This window comes from Opisthocomus hoazin, chromosome 1 (genome assembly GCF_030867145.1).
Source record: "Opisthocomus hoazin isolate bOpiHoa1 chromosome 1, bOpiHoa1.hap1, whole genome shotgun sequence".
NCBI lineage: Eukaryota > Metazoa > Chordata > Aves > Opisthocomiformes > Opisthocomidae > Opisthocomus > Opisthocomus hoazin.
The window spans coordinates 151,481,172-151,499,265 of record NC_134414.1 but is presented as its reverse complement, the minus strand read 5'-3'; positions in this window follow the sequence as shown (position 1 = coordinate 151,499,265).

The following is an 18,094-nucleotide window of genomic DNA, read 5'->3' as shown; positions in this document are numbered from 1 at the left end:
CCACATCCATGCTCTAGGCTTCATGTGGAGTTGCATTAATAGGGATGTACAGAACTGCCCATCAAATCAGAACAGTGAGAGCAGGAAGTAACAAAATGGAGGGATGAAGCTTGTGTAAAGCCTTTGTACAGCGGTAATTGGATGTAACCTTGTAATTTTCAGGCAACGTAAGCTGTGTGGCAGGCAGAAGCTCATGGCCACTGAAAGAGTGCTGCTCCATGAACCACGACTTCTCCTTTGGACTGTTGGCGCAGGGTAGTTTCAAACAGCTTGCAGACGTTATTCAGGAAAAGAAATTGACCCAGATTGAGGGGGTTCCCTGCTCCTGACTCATGCTATGAACTTGAATGCCATTCAGTTACAGAATCCATCTGATCCACGCAGCCAGACGAACACCCTCATGGTGGTTATCTCTAGTTTTAAAAAGGGCTCTCGGGAAGCGAGTGAATCTGCAAGAAAGTTAGCCCTTTCTTCTTCACACAGACTTGTCTGTTTTTTTAATCATCAGCACTAGATGCCATTTTGTGATGGGTATTGTCGGCTTTTCAGTCTTCAGCATTCTCTGTATGTAGAAAATCTTGCTATCTAGACCTCTTCTGCAATTTGACCTTTCGTGACACTAAAAGCTAATGAAACGTAGTCCAGGAAGAAAAGGGTAGCCTATGTGGAAGCATGCCTGTTAAATTATTGCTTGGAAATATCCAACTCAACATGCACGATATTTACCACTGTTAGCAATAAACTCTTCTGACTACAATAATATAACATCTGTTGCTGTTATGCAGTCTCACCCTTTAACTAGGCACAGATGGTCTCCCTATTCCCTGTCTGGTCTAATTCTTTTGCTTTTGAGAAGAAAATATAAACTGGTTTTGTTTGTGACCTATTCTTGTACATAAATTCCTCCACACTGTACACTGGTTAAGATATCTCCTGTGCCTGGTAGCACAAGATTTTCAGATATAGTGGTAGAAAGTGCCTTTATTGCACCTAGAGGTACAGAGAGAGGAGGAGGATGTGCACCTGAACTCCCAGTTCACATCTAGTAAAGGACATTGGTACGTTGCTCATCTGAGAGGGCCATGGGCAACAGAGGTTGAGTATACTTCTAGCATGAAAAGGAACACAGATTCTGTATGCCCTAAGTGCCAACTTTTTGAGGAAGGTTCTGCTTTAGTTATTTTCTTAATGTGTTTCAACCCTTCCTAAATACCTCAGTACTACCAAAACGCTGAATATTCTCTACAGTTCCCATTCTTTACCCATCATCTGCAAATGTACTCAATTATTAATTGATTATTAAATTATTAATCATTGCATCAATTAACAGACTGCCTTACTGCTTCTTTCACACCACCAATGGAATTGTTAAAATTCATCAGATTCCCTAATAACTCTTGAGACAGGCTGATAATATACTTTATTCATACATAATGATCTACTTAAATCTTTTTATGTGTATTCTCAGTCTGCTTGTCAGCATAATCCTGCAGCTTTACTTTTCCTGATTCTTACAAAAGTCGCTAACAGCGACTCTTCTGCTCCCATGTACAATATTTTCTAAGCTATTCTCATTGATGTCCGAGTTCTACAGATACAGTTTTAATGAGAAAAATGATTACTACCATGGGATTATATTATGTCTGCTTCTAATATGGCCACCTGAGACAAGATCACCAGATACAAACCTCACAGGAATCGGTGGACGTCCTTCTTTTGGCTTCAGTACCCCCTTGTTCAGAGAGTGTTTCTTTGCAACTCTTCATGCAGCTTTCAATGAAACACAGGAAAGTGAGAGAAATGTAACAGCAGTGAAAAAAATGTGCATCCAGAGCAAAATCTTCCATTGCTATGGTCTTCAATGAGTCCCACTACGTCAATGCTATAGAAAATGTGGGCACTCAGCAGTTTGGGATTTGACCCTAGATTTTCCTGATACTGGATCACTCTTCAAAACTGACTAGAAATTTTGTCTACGTTCATACTGGTGTCTTGTTAGGGCTGGCTTTAGTAAACTCGATTTTCAGAATAGTTATCACTCTGTGTTTCCATGTGGCGTGGATGTAGGGCAGTCACAACTATGATTTACTTTTGAAAACTATGATCCATGAATTTAAATATAGAAGGAATTAAAAGAATAATTATTTTATCAATGCTATTCTGATGAAAGAGGAGGTAGTACATGATACTGTTACAACTAGTACAACATAGGTAAGCATCTAAAAATATTGATCCATGATCTAGCTAAATCTAGGTAGGTTATGTAAGATACACAACTTCTGGGGACAGGGAGCCTGTTATCCCATGCCTTGGTGTTTGATTTCGGTAAGTTCAGGGAGAGAATAAGTGGGGAAGAAATATGAGCCATCAACTTGGAAAGGCAATCGCAGCCCTGCAGGTGAACCACGCATTTTTGGGAAAGACTGTTCTGAGAAAGTTGTGCCTTCTAAGCTAGAAGCAAGCTAACCAGAGAGATGGAACCAAGGGAGTAGGAGAACAGGCCCATGAAGCTGTGAGGATAATGCTGTTCTAGTTCGACCAAAGGTGTCTGCACGCTGTTTGTTGGTAGACACATGTTTTTCAGAACTTTACAATATCATATTCCAGTCCAGAGCCTTATCCTTTGCTGTAGCTCCAACTACCATAACAGGATCAGAGGAAAAGATCCCCAGATACAAACCTCACAGGGATCAGTGGACGTCCTTCTTTTGGCTTCAGTACCTCCTTGTTCAGAGAGAGTTTCTTCTATGCAACTCTATACCGGTGCCAGTGTTTCGAAGTTTGACTGCATAAAATGTCGTGGTTCTTTCAGTACTAATTGCTATTCTTTCATGGAGTACTAATGCTAATGCTAGATGAGCCTTGACAGAAGTACTGATATTTCACCAGTCTTAATAGTTTCATTTGAAATTCATAGGTAGCGGAAAAAACTGTTCTCTGCTTAAAGGGAAATAATCACATCCCTACCTGAATCTTACCCACAAGCTAAAGCCTGTTTCTTGAGTGATTCCTGACTACTCTGCTGAATTTTATGCACTAAAGACAGCAGAAATTCAAGACAAAAACTGTGGAGGTTTTAAATGCACAAATACAGAGAGAACTTCTAACATTATCTACTCAGCACTTAAAGAGAAAGTTAGACCTATCCTAACAAGTCAATTCCTAACAGGATTAATTCCATTAACTTTTCCAGTAGCCACTTCTTTAAGTATAAGGGACAAACAAAGGTGACAACAAAGTTATCTTCAATCTTAGACATTTGGCGTAAACTTTCCTCTGGCACCAATTTTTTTAGTTCCTACTCCATCTGTTCTGAAGCTCTTTTTTATTAGAAGTATTTCTTAAAAAGACAGTTACATGTGACTGGTACAATTCAAATCTCAGATAATTCCACAAAACATCCTTCTGTTGATGCTGAGAGAGGGTTTTTACTTGTTGTTTTGCTACGTCTAATATTTTGAGAAAAAACAACATACTTTTGTAAGAGTTTGGAAGGTCAGTAAGAAAGCGAAACTATGAGGACATTTAGATCTAGAAGAGCATTCTTACCATCTGGGCTCTGATTAAGAGCCTGAAAAAAGGAGAGATTTAGTTTACGTAATGTGCACTTCATTATAGAAATAAACTAAATAATTTGTAAAGGCTGGATTAAGATGTTTCTTTTTTTTTTTTTTTTAGCAAGAATAAATAAATGAATATACTCATGATTTGATTTGTTCATTTAAATGCCGTGTAGGTCTGGTTCCAGTAGATGGAGCAAGAAAGCAGAAGGAAAATGACGTTATATGCCTAGGGTACTCAAATTAGGTGGACATTTCATGAGGTGGGGCATGAAATGCGCACACATTCATAAAACACCTCAAACCATCAGAGGAGGAAGCGCTTTAAAAGCTACTCCATGGATTCAAGTTTAGTCAGAAATATTCTTCACATAACTAACAATGACAGGAATTTTTGCTTGGAATTGGCTTAGCAGATAAAGAAAAATAACCATTTGGGATTTTCTCCTAAGCCAAGAAAATAGATTCATTATAACCATCTTGTTATTCTCATGGCTCTAGTGGAGATTAGGACAGCTTAATCCTTCAACAAAAGCTAATGCTGTGAAGAAGTATTAAATGAACCAGGCTTTACATATCCCATGTGATCTTCAGCCTCTTATTTTCCAATGCCTCTGTCTTCTGACTTTCTATGTGCTGTACGTTACCTTGTTTACAAACGGACCGTGCATCACGGCGAGCATCACGTGCTGCAGGAGATGTGGCCAGAGGCCCCGCGCAGGCACAAGCCAGCTGAGCCACAGCTCCCAGGAGAGGCCGCGGCACCTCGGGAGCCAAAAGAATGCCGAGGTCTTCGTTTGGGATGAAATGAGTGATCTTTATTTTTTTTTTCTCTTTCCCTCCTGACCAAGTGAAGATATTCTAGGAAAAAAAAACCAGCAACTTGTTTTGGTGAAAATGAATGAGAAGAGCTCTCATTTGAATCAGTGATTTTTTTTTTTTTAACTGGACCTATTTATCACAGAAGCCTCCGGCAGCCGGCCAGCAACATCCGCGAGGCCTGTGTCCTGTCACCGGCCCAGGAAGTCTGTGACACCCAGCTTAAGGGAAAGGGGAACATCTGCGAGCGCGGCTCCTTCCCCTGCTGACAGTGAGGAGGAGGGTCTCCTCCCTCTTCCGGGCTTGGGGGATGTCAACCCTTCTTCTTCTTGCTGCTTCCCTAACTCCAAAAACTGAGACTCAGCCCTACACGTTCATCTCTAAGTCCTAAGTGATCATCCCCACCAGCAGGTATTTTCTCTGCAATTTCCACGGAAATCTTTTGGCAGCAATGATCAGCTTGACCTCACTTTTCTGCTTCATCTCTCTGCAGTTTCCTGAGTTTCTTTGCCAAAACTGAGCTGAACAAGCTATTCTGAAAACTATACAAAAATTTGTAGTTGATTTACTTAAAAAATAATTTGGGAAAAAACACCACCAGGAAAAATGTTGCAAAGATGCTAAACTCCTTTAAAACTGCCTCCTTTTTAAAACTCGTTTTTGATGGACACTTTTTGGCTGCCTGTAGGGACCAGAACAGGGAGAGGTGTTGGTGCCTGACTGCAAGGCTGCCTGCAAGCAGTGGCTGGCAGGGCTGTGACCAGAAATTCAGGTGGAGCATGGGAGTGATGGAAATGTGGCTCCTGCGCTGGGGTTTCCATCCCAGGGCCAGCAGCCAAACCTGTGTGGGTGTCAGGGGTGCTGTGGGGAGCCATTCGTCATCTCCTTTCAGTGACGTGCTGCTGGGGCTGCCTCAGCTTCAAGGTGCTCTGCTGTGATTTCTGACCGTACGGACACATTGATGCACACACATGTGAAGTCAGGCTTGCCTCAGCAAGAGGCACAGAGGGAGTCAAGAGTTCTGTTCTTCCCTCTGGCTGCGTCCAGAGCAGGGTGTATGAGAAAATCAATGAAAAGGTGTATGGATGTTCCCCCATACCAGCCCGTGCTCCAGGTGTGTAAGAGTGTGGACACCTGACACGAAGAGGTAAGCACAGCTCTCCTCTCCGCTCTCTTTCCGTTCCCCTTTCCCTTCAGTAGAAGACATCTATCTGAGTGACAAGAGCCAGCATATCAGCAAAGGAATAGAGCCATGGAGACGGGACACTATGCTCACATCACATTTTGCAGCTGTTGGCTGACACTGCAAGGACAAAAACATGCATGGAGACCTTCCCAAGCAGGACCATATCTTCTGTCCGGTACCAGGAAAGCAAAACAGTAAGCAAGAGAATTGTGTGAGGAACAGACAGATGTCTGACATTATTGATTAGTCTATATTGGTAGACAACATAAACATTTTCCATTCCAAGTTGTAGCATAGATACCCATGTTAGTCATTCGGGCACCGCTGTCTTGCAGAGCATGTCGTAGCAAAGCGCTGATGGTACATCTCAAAGAAGCACAAGGGGAAAACTCTGCTCTGAATGTCTGTAAATAATTTTTAATTAAAACCAAATTGAAGAAAAAAATATTTTTCTTGTAGATGCTTTGTGATAGGAAAAGGAGTGATTTGTTAAATAAATAATTCCTTCTGAATTAGTCACCAGGTCCAATTGAAAGATACCAAAGGGACAAGGAATCAGCAAAGCAAGTTTAAAGGAATATCTAGCTAAAACATAAGATAAAATTAGTACTGGAGAGTATCAAAATAAACAGCGTGTGTGAATGTTTTTCTTGGGATGAGCCAAGGGAAATATTTTCCTGGGGTTTGGCCCATACGACATGTAACAGATGAAACCAATCTGGTTGCTCTTTTGAATGAATTACGCAATTTGTGGACAAAGGGAGATATAGATGATGCTAATGCAAAGTCTGAATGCCATTTGAGCAGTGATACCTTGTAAATCCTGGCGTTTGGGGCCTGCCTTATCTTACAATTACCTTTCTTTGTTGCTGGTGTAACTCATTCAACTGCAGGAGCCTCACACCTGATTTCACCTGTTTGAAAGGGGAAAAGGCTCTTCGATTCCTCACAAAAAATTTTAGATGTTTCAGCTCTGCTGGCAAGATGGCATTTGCTGGACGATTTTTCTCTTCATTTTAAAAAGAGATGCAATTATCATCGCTAATCTCGTCCTGAGGAAATCTATTAGTCACAGTCTTGCCCTTCAAACCATCCAGGCAGCCCAGTGGATCCTCTGCCCTTATGGTGTCACTAACTAGGTTTGCCTAAAGCCTAATGGGTTTAATTCCAACAGCTAGTAAACAGCTTAAAACATGCGTATGCTAAAGGCAATGCATGGTTTCTCAGTACAGCATCATGGTTATGAAGACCAGACACCCCTTTTTAGTGACCACCTGTTCTGCTTTCTCAGATGCTGGCATAAATCAGCTGTATAAACAAAGCAGAGGTGAGAGGAGACTCTCACTCAAAAATCCAATAAGAAAATCCAGATCCCGTTCTCTCTGTCACTCCTGAGACACACTCCCCATCTGCTCCCGCTCCCTTTCTGAGCAAACCCAGGGTAACTTCAGTTAACTTTGAAGAACGACTCCAGCTTTATAGATGAGATAAAACAAAACCCAAAGTGAAGGTGCAATATAAATGTGCAAAATGCCTGTGTGGCACTCAGTGAGCATTAAATGCAGAACAGGCTACAATTCAACATTGTGCTTGGACACAAGTTTCTGTTAAAATACAAAATGTACTTCTATCCGCAGTGCAGTTTGCTACTAATAGTAAATCTGTAGCATTACTGAATTTCCTAACGCCACTGTTCAGGAAGGATGTTTTTTTAGTTTGTGCTTGAGTGTATCCATGGTCTGTGTGATTCCCAGACACGAAGCTACACGAATCTGGGAGAAAGTTTGGGAGCCTGTAGCAGCAACACATAAATAAAAGGTGCTATGAAAATACTGTAATGGTCAAAAAAGCCATGCATTTCAAGTCCAGGAAATTAAAAAAATTGCTGTCAAATATAAAAGAAATCCAAGAATGTTAATGAAAAAGAAAACCAGTAAAAACACCTTCAAAATCTTAGCTGTACTGGAGAAAATGTACATATAAAACATTACATTTTAAGACAATTTCTCTTACTGTGAACACTGAAATGTATTAATGACAATCATATGGCTATTGCAGAAAACTAACTGCACAAAATTGCACGTTTTCAAAAAAGCCATTCTGTACTTAAGAGTGAGAACAAACCTCCTGCTGTGGCTTAACCCAAGCAACCAGCTATGAGACCGATGGGCTATATTTTAACAGTCTGTGTATAGAGACAGAGGAAGGAATTGCTTCTTGAAACTGAAAGTGAAGCCTAAACAATAAAGTGGGAATAGAAATACCAGTAATGCATGATATCTTTGTTTCTACCTCTCGCCAGAAGGACAAGCCTCAAAAGGGTATTTTGTGTCCTACCCTTCTGAGCTGAGGCAGAAACAGAGCTGTCCCACACTACTGAGATGAAGAAAGCACAAAAAGGCACAGCAAGATTTTTTTTTCCTTTTTTTTTTCCTTCCCCTTTGCATATCTGCCTAGTGTTATCCCCAGAATCCTGATGTTGCTGCATCTGAGAAATGGAGTTGGAGAGTATTATCCCACCAACAGAACTGGACATTTGCTGGTGGGCTGCCAGGAGTGTTGTACGTAGTGCCTTGGAGACAACAGTCCTTGTTGAATGGGCTCTTGCCTGCAGAAGCCTGACCTCTACATACAAGGAAGTCCGGTACCCGATTTTTGACATTGCCTCTGTTGTAAGCATGACGGTATTTTCCCATCTTAGGCTTTTCACCTAGAAGTTTTGAAAGCAAATGGCAATGCTATTTTTCCCTCCTTGCTACTCCACTTGACCTAGTGTTAGAGGACTCCGCTCTGTTTCTCAAGCTGCCATTTCTATACATGCAGACTAAGTATCTATTAATACTCTGATATTCTTGACAGAAAATATAGTATAGGTCAGATCCTTATCCTGGAGAAACTGAAAGAAATCTGCTGTTGTAAATGTGAGTAAGAAGATTTAAACTAAATGACTCTTTTGTCTTTATCTCAGATCCTTTAGTTTGACTTGTTTCTGCGTTTGTCCCCGTCCTCCTTTTCTCCCATCTCCAAAACCAAAAACAAATTATCAGAGAGAAATGTAAAAAGTGGATTGTTTATTTCTCAGCCTTAGATGTTTCTGTGTAAAATGTTATATATCCCACAAAAAGCTATTCAGAAATGGTACTGAGCTTTACACAGAGGGAAGGAATCATTATTCCAGCCACCCCTTCAGCTGACTTGGGAACTCCTTTCAATATTAGCAAAACTTGCTGTGAAAATTAGGATATGAATAATTTGCTGTGTGTGATATTACTTGAATGAACCTACACTCACCTCAGTGTGCTCAGGAAATAGGCCTTTTAATCATGGCTAAATGCATGGTAAATATAGTATATTACATGGTAACTAGTTACGGGCAAATGCCAGATGTTGATACATCTAAAAGGATGGGGTAGGATATTTGTTTATTTATTACATACCATAGTTATGACATGCATTTGAACCTTTTCATGTTTCTTTTACATTTCCCATTCTGTTTTTAATGTTTCTCCCAGGATTTCAAGTAAATGGATAATAGAAACAGGTTAAGCCTTTGGAATGGTAGTATCCACTCTTCTTCAGCTACCAATTGATCTGGGAACATTATTTACAGCCATAAGTGATACTGCTGAAATTAAATGCAAGGAGACTGTGGGTCTGTCTGCTGGGATATGACAGGTAGCTCACTTTCCACCTTTTTACTATAAAAAAATTCTCTACTTTGACCATATGCCCATCCTGTAGAATTATGGTAGAGCCAAATTCCCAGATGTAAGTGTACTGCCTCCATCATATGTTACTACTGACGTTTAGCACTGGTTATCCAAGCTTTCATCTCTTCATCTTTAAAACACTGCCATCTGTTGTTTCCAGACGGTTCAGTCTTCTGTTTATCCAAAACTTTGTTCCAGACCATATGGAAAAAATATCTATTTTCAATTAACCATCATATTTTCTTAAAATATACCAGAATGATGAGAAAAAATAGGCATCACTTACGCATAGATGTTCGTGAAGGGGATAAAAGTTTATTACAAACTGTAGTTTCAAGATTCTGACCATGTGGTTATTCAGTGCACTCAGATACCACAAAATCTGGCCAGTTTTGTAAGAATAAAAACATGTTTTAAGCATTTGAGTGCTGTTATCATATATATAGATTTCATTGGTGCTAGCATACTGATCCAGACATTTCCACTGGAAACTTTTCTAGCTAGGCCGTTTTCAGCATTTTTCTTTGGTGGTCAGTAAATTTCTCATGTCTTGCTGCAGGCTATGTGTGAGTTCTTATTGCAAATTTTAATCTGATTCCTTGAGGTACTGTTTAAGCCATGCAAAACCCTTAGATATGACATTAAGTCTATGATGCTGCAAATACGTTAAAGTATCATAAGAATGGGGGATCACACTGCCTATGCCTACATGAGCAAGCAGTACAGACCATGGAAGCAGATTCGTAGTGAGAAGCTTGGAGTGCTGTAGCCCAGATGCCCACCTTACACAGATCAGAGAGGTGGGTTTCTTCAGACTACTTCCAGTCCAGTTCTCTGGACTGAATCTCTGTTCATGGCTGGGGCCCTTCAAGTATAGTTCTGGATGCCTCTTCCAGGTTAGTTTTCTCTGAAAGCAATCCTGTTTGTGTGCTGTGAGACCGTACTGCAGTGTGAACCAAAGGGCGCTAAGGAGAGACAATGAGGACATTACCTTCCACACAGAGCTGAAATGAAGAGGGTGAAATAAGTCAGTAGAAGTATTTACCTAGGAATCCGTTTCAGTGAGATCAATTTCCTCATTTCTTTCCTGAATGTGGATTTCTGATATAAATAGTTTTTGATGCTAAAAGTGAAGGAGATACCATCCTTGGGCAGAAATAGTTTTCTTCAGAACTAAAAAAAAAATATAAAAGGATGCTATTCTTAGAAATGGACTATGCGTGTCATTCCCCAGTTCAAAGGAATATTTAAAAAGAGAAGTTGAGTTTCCATTCAAAGCCATCCTCTTTGATGCAGGATAAAGGCCTGCCCTTCCATCCTTCAAACAACTGCAAGATTTTCTCCTCCTGAGTTACAGTCTTGTCCTCCCAGCCACCCACAACCACCAGCCTCCCCCAGATACAGGCAGATTAAGAGCTGTGTAAAGTGACCCAAGTTGAAACTAAGGAGGAAAACAGGTGCCAGGTGGCCAGAATATGTGACAGTCACTGGTAAAATCAGAACAGAGGTAAAGTAATAAATATGTGTATAAAAACGGGGAGCAGATGCATCAGGACTCAGGCAAAACGCACAGACAGAGCACGCTTTTGATTGCTGATCTGTATAAAAGAATACGGGCTTTGGCTCCTGGTTTAGTACGGCGAGAGCACGGCAGTAGGAAGGAAAGCCACCTCTGTGGATTTTGACAGAAAGTATTATAAGGGCTGAAAGCAGGATGGTACTGAACTGCCTGGGTATTTTGAGCTATTTTTCATCTCTAAATTTAACAGCTATCGGTGCAGGTAGCAAGCAAGGAGAAAAAAGAAAAGAAAAGGTATAGATGTGGGAAACCCTTTAGAAAAGGTCAAAATCTAACTTCATACTAAGTGTACAGATCATATTTATGTGTGTTATGTTTAATTAATCAGAAAATTAGAAAGCCTAAGTTGAACACTAAATCCTTTCTGGTACCTGATCAAGTAACTCTTCTCAACTTGAACCAGTATCAGATAAATTTTTTGCCCATCACTTGTGGTACTTGATTCAATTTTCATCCACTTGAGAACACTTAACTGCAGTTCTAGAAGGGAAAATTTAGTGAGTGCTGTGCAAAATGTGCTACCTTAGATGTAAGGCACGGAGAACTTAGTATCTTCCTCTGTCCAGTTACATTATTTCATTTTTTTAAATGGTCATAAGAATCCCTTACCATGTGGACAGTTAGAATGATCTCAGGTTTTGGCTTTTCCAGAACCTTTAACCTCTCTACTCCCTTCTGTAAAGCTCGTCGCTGTAGGATGTCATGCTTTCTATTGGCTCACTTTACCTCTCATGAGCTCATTCAGCCTCCTCTAAAACTACTTGCTCTTTAAGTCTTCAGTGTTTATGTTTTAGTGGAGATCCTTCAGTGATATTTCACATACCCATTTTTGGAACAATTTTTCACTTGTTCTCTGGTAATAGTAATCTTAGCCTAGGAGTATGCTGTGCTCACAACCAAAGTCCTTGCCAAAAGTTAAAAACCAAGAGGAAAATGGGAATGATAACAAAAAAAAAATGTATTTTTTTCCCCCCAGGAAACTGTAGGTACAACCCTATGGTACAATGATGTCAGGCAGAGATACCCAAGCCAGCTCTGAATGGAAACACACAGATATTGGGTTCAACAGATCACGTCACCTTGGTGCTCTGATATTGTGTTTATTAAGGAACAATGGCGCATATCAGAGAGCTTCCTAGAGGATAAGAGGCTGAGGCAGGGGCCCAAAGTGTCTTAGGGAAACAGTACTCTAATGTTAGCCACATTTTGCACTGGCAGCACAAGCAGTGTGCTGCTTTAATGTGAGAATATGTTTTCCCTAGCTACAGAGACTAGCAAGAAGCCATAGCATAACAGGATCAGTCTCTCATCTTTCTTCACTGTTTCTCCTTTCCTTTGGTAATTAAAAATATGGCATATAGTTGTTCAGCTTTTCTGTGATTTTTGCATAGACTTTTCCTTTGGAGGGGAGAATTATTCTCCAAAATAATTATACAGCCCTTTCAAAATAATTCTACAGCCCCAAACTGTTTACTGTCCATTGATGAGTCTGATGATGGGTACATTTTCTCCACGTCCTTGATATGACAGAGAGCATACTTCAGCTAATACCCTTCCCAAATACCTCACTCTGCTTCCTAAGGCCCTCCCTGCATGAGTATCAGTGCTAATGTCATTTATATCCCAGTTGCCTCTAAAGTGGTGGTAGGTGTTATGGTGTTCACAGGTAGGAAAGCTGGAAACACGGCAGGCATCCACTTTCAGGACACACGCCCATGCTCGGGAAAGCCTTGTGAAAGAAATTCAATGGGCTTTTAACTGAGTCTACAGTCAGGCAGGGCTGGCATCAGGCAGCACTTTTGATTTTGAAAATGTGTTGCCTGGAGGCCAGGAAACACAGAGACGTCTATGTTGCCTTCAGTCCTTTAGAGATTTAATGTATCTACTTTTTGCCACCCTCTTGGTACAGATAGTTCATGAACACACATGCAGGACTGCTGAAAGAGCTGCCTTGCCCCTGGGTCTTGTTCCTATCAAATATGTGAATTATTAATTTCCCCTTTGTTTTCTTATTTTCCTTCTTGTGCTTTCATGACACAACTTTGGTGGCTACCACCAATCTTTTCTACCCTGGCCCATCACTCTTAATGGTTGAGTCATTAGATTTCCATTATCTACCTGACAGAAATAAATAAAGTATCTCTTCAAATGGAGCCTTTCTCCAGAGCTCAATTTTTGCCCAGTGGTTTATGACTGAGATACTGGCATGGGAAGCACAGGTTCACACCTAAATGTTATGAGAAGAGTCACGTGAGGATCAATTCACCCCCATACAATCAGGTTCTGCTGTCTGGAGATGTTCTGGGCTATTGGAAACATCCTCATGGGGCTATTTGATTTGTTACAAGTGCTGTGGGAGACCTGTGCCTTTCCATAAGGACAGCTGGGAGTGAACTGGGCTATGTTTGGAGAGCTCAAATGGACAGAGACAAATATCTAAGGCAACTGAATCGAGTCTTTGGTTTCTCCTTTTTGCCCAATTTTCTTTCTACATGGTGCTGTAAATAACACATTTTGCAGTCTGAGTCAGCTGAGGGCTCCTTGGCAATATTGCCCAAAACTGAATTTTACTGCCTTACAGGTAAGAAGTTGCAGAATGGCTGCTTCTGCCATGAGAAGAGAGGGAAGGGAAGAAGAAGAGGGAGTTGGGTGGAAGCAAAAATGAGAAAAGCTGTGGAAAACTGGGTTCTCCAGACCTAACGCCACAGGAGATGTGAAACATATGGGGATGGTGAGTACTGTTTCTCTGCGGGGCTGAATGTCCCGCAATAGATACGGCTTTGCAGCAGAGATGGAAGGAGGAATTTAAATGGTTGCCCAAGTACATCACCTTAGGTAACAGCCACCCCAGGAGGAAAGTGGGTATTTGAGAATCTTATGGGTACATGCATGCCTATGGGACTTCAGTCAATGTGGTTCAGTATGGATGTAAGCCGGGCGGTGCACAGGCATGGACGATGAAAAATCTGTGATATTTGATACAGAAAGCTGAAGGAAAGAATAAGAGGAGGAAAGCTTATAGTCAAGTACTCCAGAAACAGGAGAAACCCGATCAGATTAAAGATTCTGTGAGTGTTCTCTCTGATGAACTCAAACACTGCTCAAGACTGAAAATCAGAGAGGGTCAAGATTTATTTTCTTGGCTTTATTTTCTAGGCTTTATTTTCTAAGTCAAACTTCTCAAGTTATTTAGCTCTCCAGAGGAATATGGTTTTTGTAGTGCTGGATCTTATATAACTTGGTAGTTTGGGCTAATTCAGTGTGTGTCTTTGGGCATCAAAATATTTTCACAGACCTTCTGGCCATTATCACAAGGTGTTACTGTGGTCGCAAAGTGACTGGACAAATATAACATCTATTTAATCCACAGATCTCCTAACACAAGAGACAAATGCTGGGCTTTGGCAGACCCAAAATAATAGACTTGCAGTGTCATCACGACTGTGGGCGTCCATCTGGGCAATGGAAAGAAAATGCTGAGATTTAGAGGCACTGAGAATCTGGCAGTGAAGACTGGAAGGTTCTGTCTCTGTGTCAATCCCATTCTGCTATTGACAACATAAAAATAATTCATGGACATATCTTAGACCTTGTTGCTGCTAGGTATGTACTAGAAACACCTAGGAGACTAGTGGTTAGTAAAGTCCCTTTGCATGAATTACTTGATGTCCTGTACTAATTTAAGGCTCCTTTTTGCCTGCACAAGTGTGTATGACATGTGGAATTCATTGCTACAGGGTGGTGCTGAGGCAAATGCAATGTTAGGGGAAGAGAGAGAAACACTACATCAAACTGGTTTACTCTGACTGGTGCATCCCTGACAGAATGTTTAAATTTGTTACAGGACGAAATATAGCCATTCTTCAAGGCAGTTTGAATAATGCTATACCAAAAATTGGAACTTTTTCCAGTGTGAGGAGAAGTTGCAAGCATGTCAGTCTGGCTTTTTGTTTCAAGATAGAACTCATCCAAATGTTTCCAAAATTTGAATAGTTTTATGTTTCATAATCTAAGACGTAGTAAGGGGAAATACAAAGGTTTTATGTTAATATCCACCTCCTCGCTCAGCTGCCAACTCAACATACTTGTTAAGTGTGTTTTACCTGAAAAATATGGATTTGTGCTGAGGGTGATATGCTGTCTGGAAATAAAATCCACAAGCAGGGCTGGCAGTTAGGTAGAACATCTTTTTTACTGTAAATGCAGGAAGTGTCTGCGTGTGTGAGAGAGAGAGATTGGCTATGACCTAGAGATAGGCAAATATCTCACAATACGTTAACACTGTTGAGCAGAATGAACTATTCCTCTGAAATCTTCTTCTGTGTCCTGTGACAGAAGAATGCATTTTGGTATGGTCACTTCACAGTGATATCCCCAAAGAGGCAGAAACTTGTCTGCACTAGAATCAATCCAACGTTGGCAGGAGACACGGGCAGCCTTGTTGAGCATGTCTCTGCTGAATAACCTTGTGGCCTTATACTCATCACTCCACGTCATTCCTTTACCCTAGTATGTGCTTTATCCCCTGGCCCCTTTGTTCTGTCTGTAATTAGTGTGTCAGCCTTTCAGGGCACTGACCACATCCCCTTATCTCTGTGGAGGCTTCTGTGACCTTAACATAGATGAACAGAAGACAATGACCTCTCTTATATCATTGCTTTGGATGATTTTGGCAATTGCTCTTTTCTGATCTAGAGTACATTTAATCGTGTAATACATAGACTTCCATCTGGTTTGCATATCCTGAATAAGCTGCTGAAATGGGAGGGTTTTGTACTCAGCTGCATTCCATACAAGGGTTTTGTAAGCTTTGGTAGATTGATTAAAGTGTATATAACCCCTCTCCCTACCTTCATTATAGTGAAATCCAGTGGAATTTGCCTTGGATTAAACCAATAAGCTTCAGCAGTGACTCCTTTCTACTAGAGAAAAATAGAGCACAGCAAAGAGGTGTGGGAGGTGAAGGTTTTATTCCCAGTCTGGTCACTGATCTCCTGTGTGACCTTCAGTAAGTTTCTTCACAACAGTAGATCTCATGCTATACTTTTTGTATCCTGGCTATAGAGATTTGAAGTTATTTTTGAGGCAGGGATTATTTTTGCATGCTTTTGAAGTGGCTCAAGAGCCCTGATCCTGGTTGGGATCTTAAGGGTCTTTTGTAACATTCCTAAAATAAGAATATTTACTGACGGGAGAAATAAATTCTATGAACACGAGAAAAAAGTTCTAATATAGATATGGAGGGGACAAACAGAAGAAGAGCAAGGTTGTGAGGCTGAGCCTGTTAGTTACCATAAGTGGTCATGTTACTCTGACAAAAGCTATACAAGATTCACGGTCTCAGCACAAGCAATTCAGCTGGTAATAAGACATTGCATTAAAAAACCCCCAAACAACACACACAAAAACCCAAAAACCAAAACACCGGCTTTTTTTGGTAAACAACTTTCTTTTCTTGAAATATTTGCTTTTTGCAGCTGTAGTGGTGAAATAAATGCTAGTGCCACAAAAATATCTAACTAAATATTGGTAAATGTTATCCTTAATTTCAGACATTTCTGTCACGCACAGCGGCTATAATTGGGATGGAGCAGGTTAAAGTTCTCCGAAGACCATATTATTTTATCAGGTTTCTCAGAGTAACTTAGGGAGGTTACTTAGGGATTCTTTTTATGGGGACATTATACTTCAAATCCTTTTCATGCAATGATCTGAAACAAATCTTGTAACAGAAAAAAGGTTTCAGTGCCCTTTAGATGTTGGAGATGACTTTGATACAGGCTAGAAAGTCAGTTCTATGGTGTAAGTCTCTAAAGAGTACTTTTAATGCTTGGATCTTGCAACTGATTGCATAGGCAAAAATTAGCAGGCATCTGCATTCTTAGTGGGGATCTGCACCAACTGCGAGACTGGGGCCTCAGGGAAGAACTAGTAGCCAAACCTGCTTAAACAGACTTGGATAAACCATTGCCTAATAGCCATGCAATCAGAAAACATCTGTATTTTCAACTGAGCATATAAAGCTAGTTGCCTGCCTTTCCAGAAACAGCCCCTAATCCTATTTATGACCCTGTGACTGACAGGCATCTGCGTTCCAGACGAAGCACAGGAGAGTTCTCAATTACAGGAAATACGTAGAAAGTTGCAGCAGGTTATTTGCTCATTAGACTTCCCCCTCAGTGACTGTGGGAGTGCATGGTATGTTGGTAAACCCTCCTGCCGCCGATCATTTGTCTGTCATAACGTGATCAGCCATTCATTCATAACGAAAAGCTAATGCATTGAGAGAATCCAAAGGTTGGAGTTCAGTTTGGCTTCTTATGAAGATAAAAGGGGCAGAGCTAATTCTGAACGGATGTCATTTGTGTTTCCATGAGGCTGTGTTTGCTTTTATCTTTTTTTTAAAACCTGTCCAAAGCTGCAGCCTTTCTTAGTGTAGAAGGATTTCTCAGTGTTGCTGAATTGCCTGATAAAGGATAGTAGGAGTTTCTCGTCTCTTTTGGTGTCTTCTTTTGGAGGAAATTGGCTTCAAAGAATCAGTTGACGGAACCTACCAGGCTCTGTTCTCTGCATTCACGTAGCAATGCTCAGTTCTAACACAGTGCTTCTTAACTGTACATCATCCTATTCTGACTTCACAGGTGGGGAACTGAGATATGGAGTCATCTTGTCACTGCTGTGTTAGACAGTCAGTCCCCCATTTCCCAGCTTGGTGCTCTCATTACTGCTGCTTTTTACCCACTGGAGGCATGAGCTAGAAGCGGTAATTTGATGTGTTTCCATTACCATTTCTAGAAAGAAGGAACGAATTTTTGTTCCCTGTGCTGGTTTGTTTCCTTAGTGGTTACAAAGCGCCATATAGTTCTTGTGTGAAGATCCTGTGGATGTGGACGGGATATAGGAGACAAGAGAATGAGATAGGACTTCTGTATGACTGCAGAGGTCTTCTTCAGAGAGAAAAGGCAGAGTCCATGCAACTTAAATTTTTTCATTGGGATGAAAGGGTGAGTGAGAATAAGACGTTTAAGGAATGGACTGGAGAATTGGTTGTATGTAAATAGGGCTCAGTATTATACTTTATAAGACACTGAGGCAGAACTCTCTTGCACCATTCCAAGAAGAAAGTAAGTTCGTTTGAAAAGTGGTCTCCAAGGCACATTTCTTCCTGGCCATTACTCCACTGTGGTTTCTTCTGGCAGCAGTTCTGACTCAAGCAGATCCTCTCCTTTCAGGTGCTGGT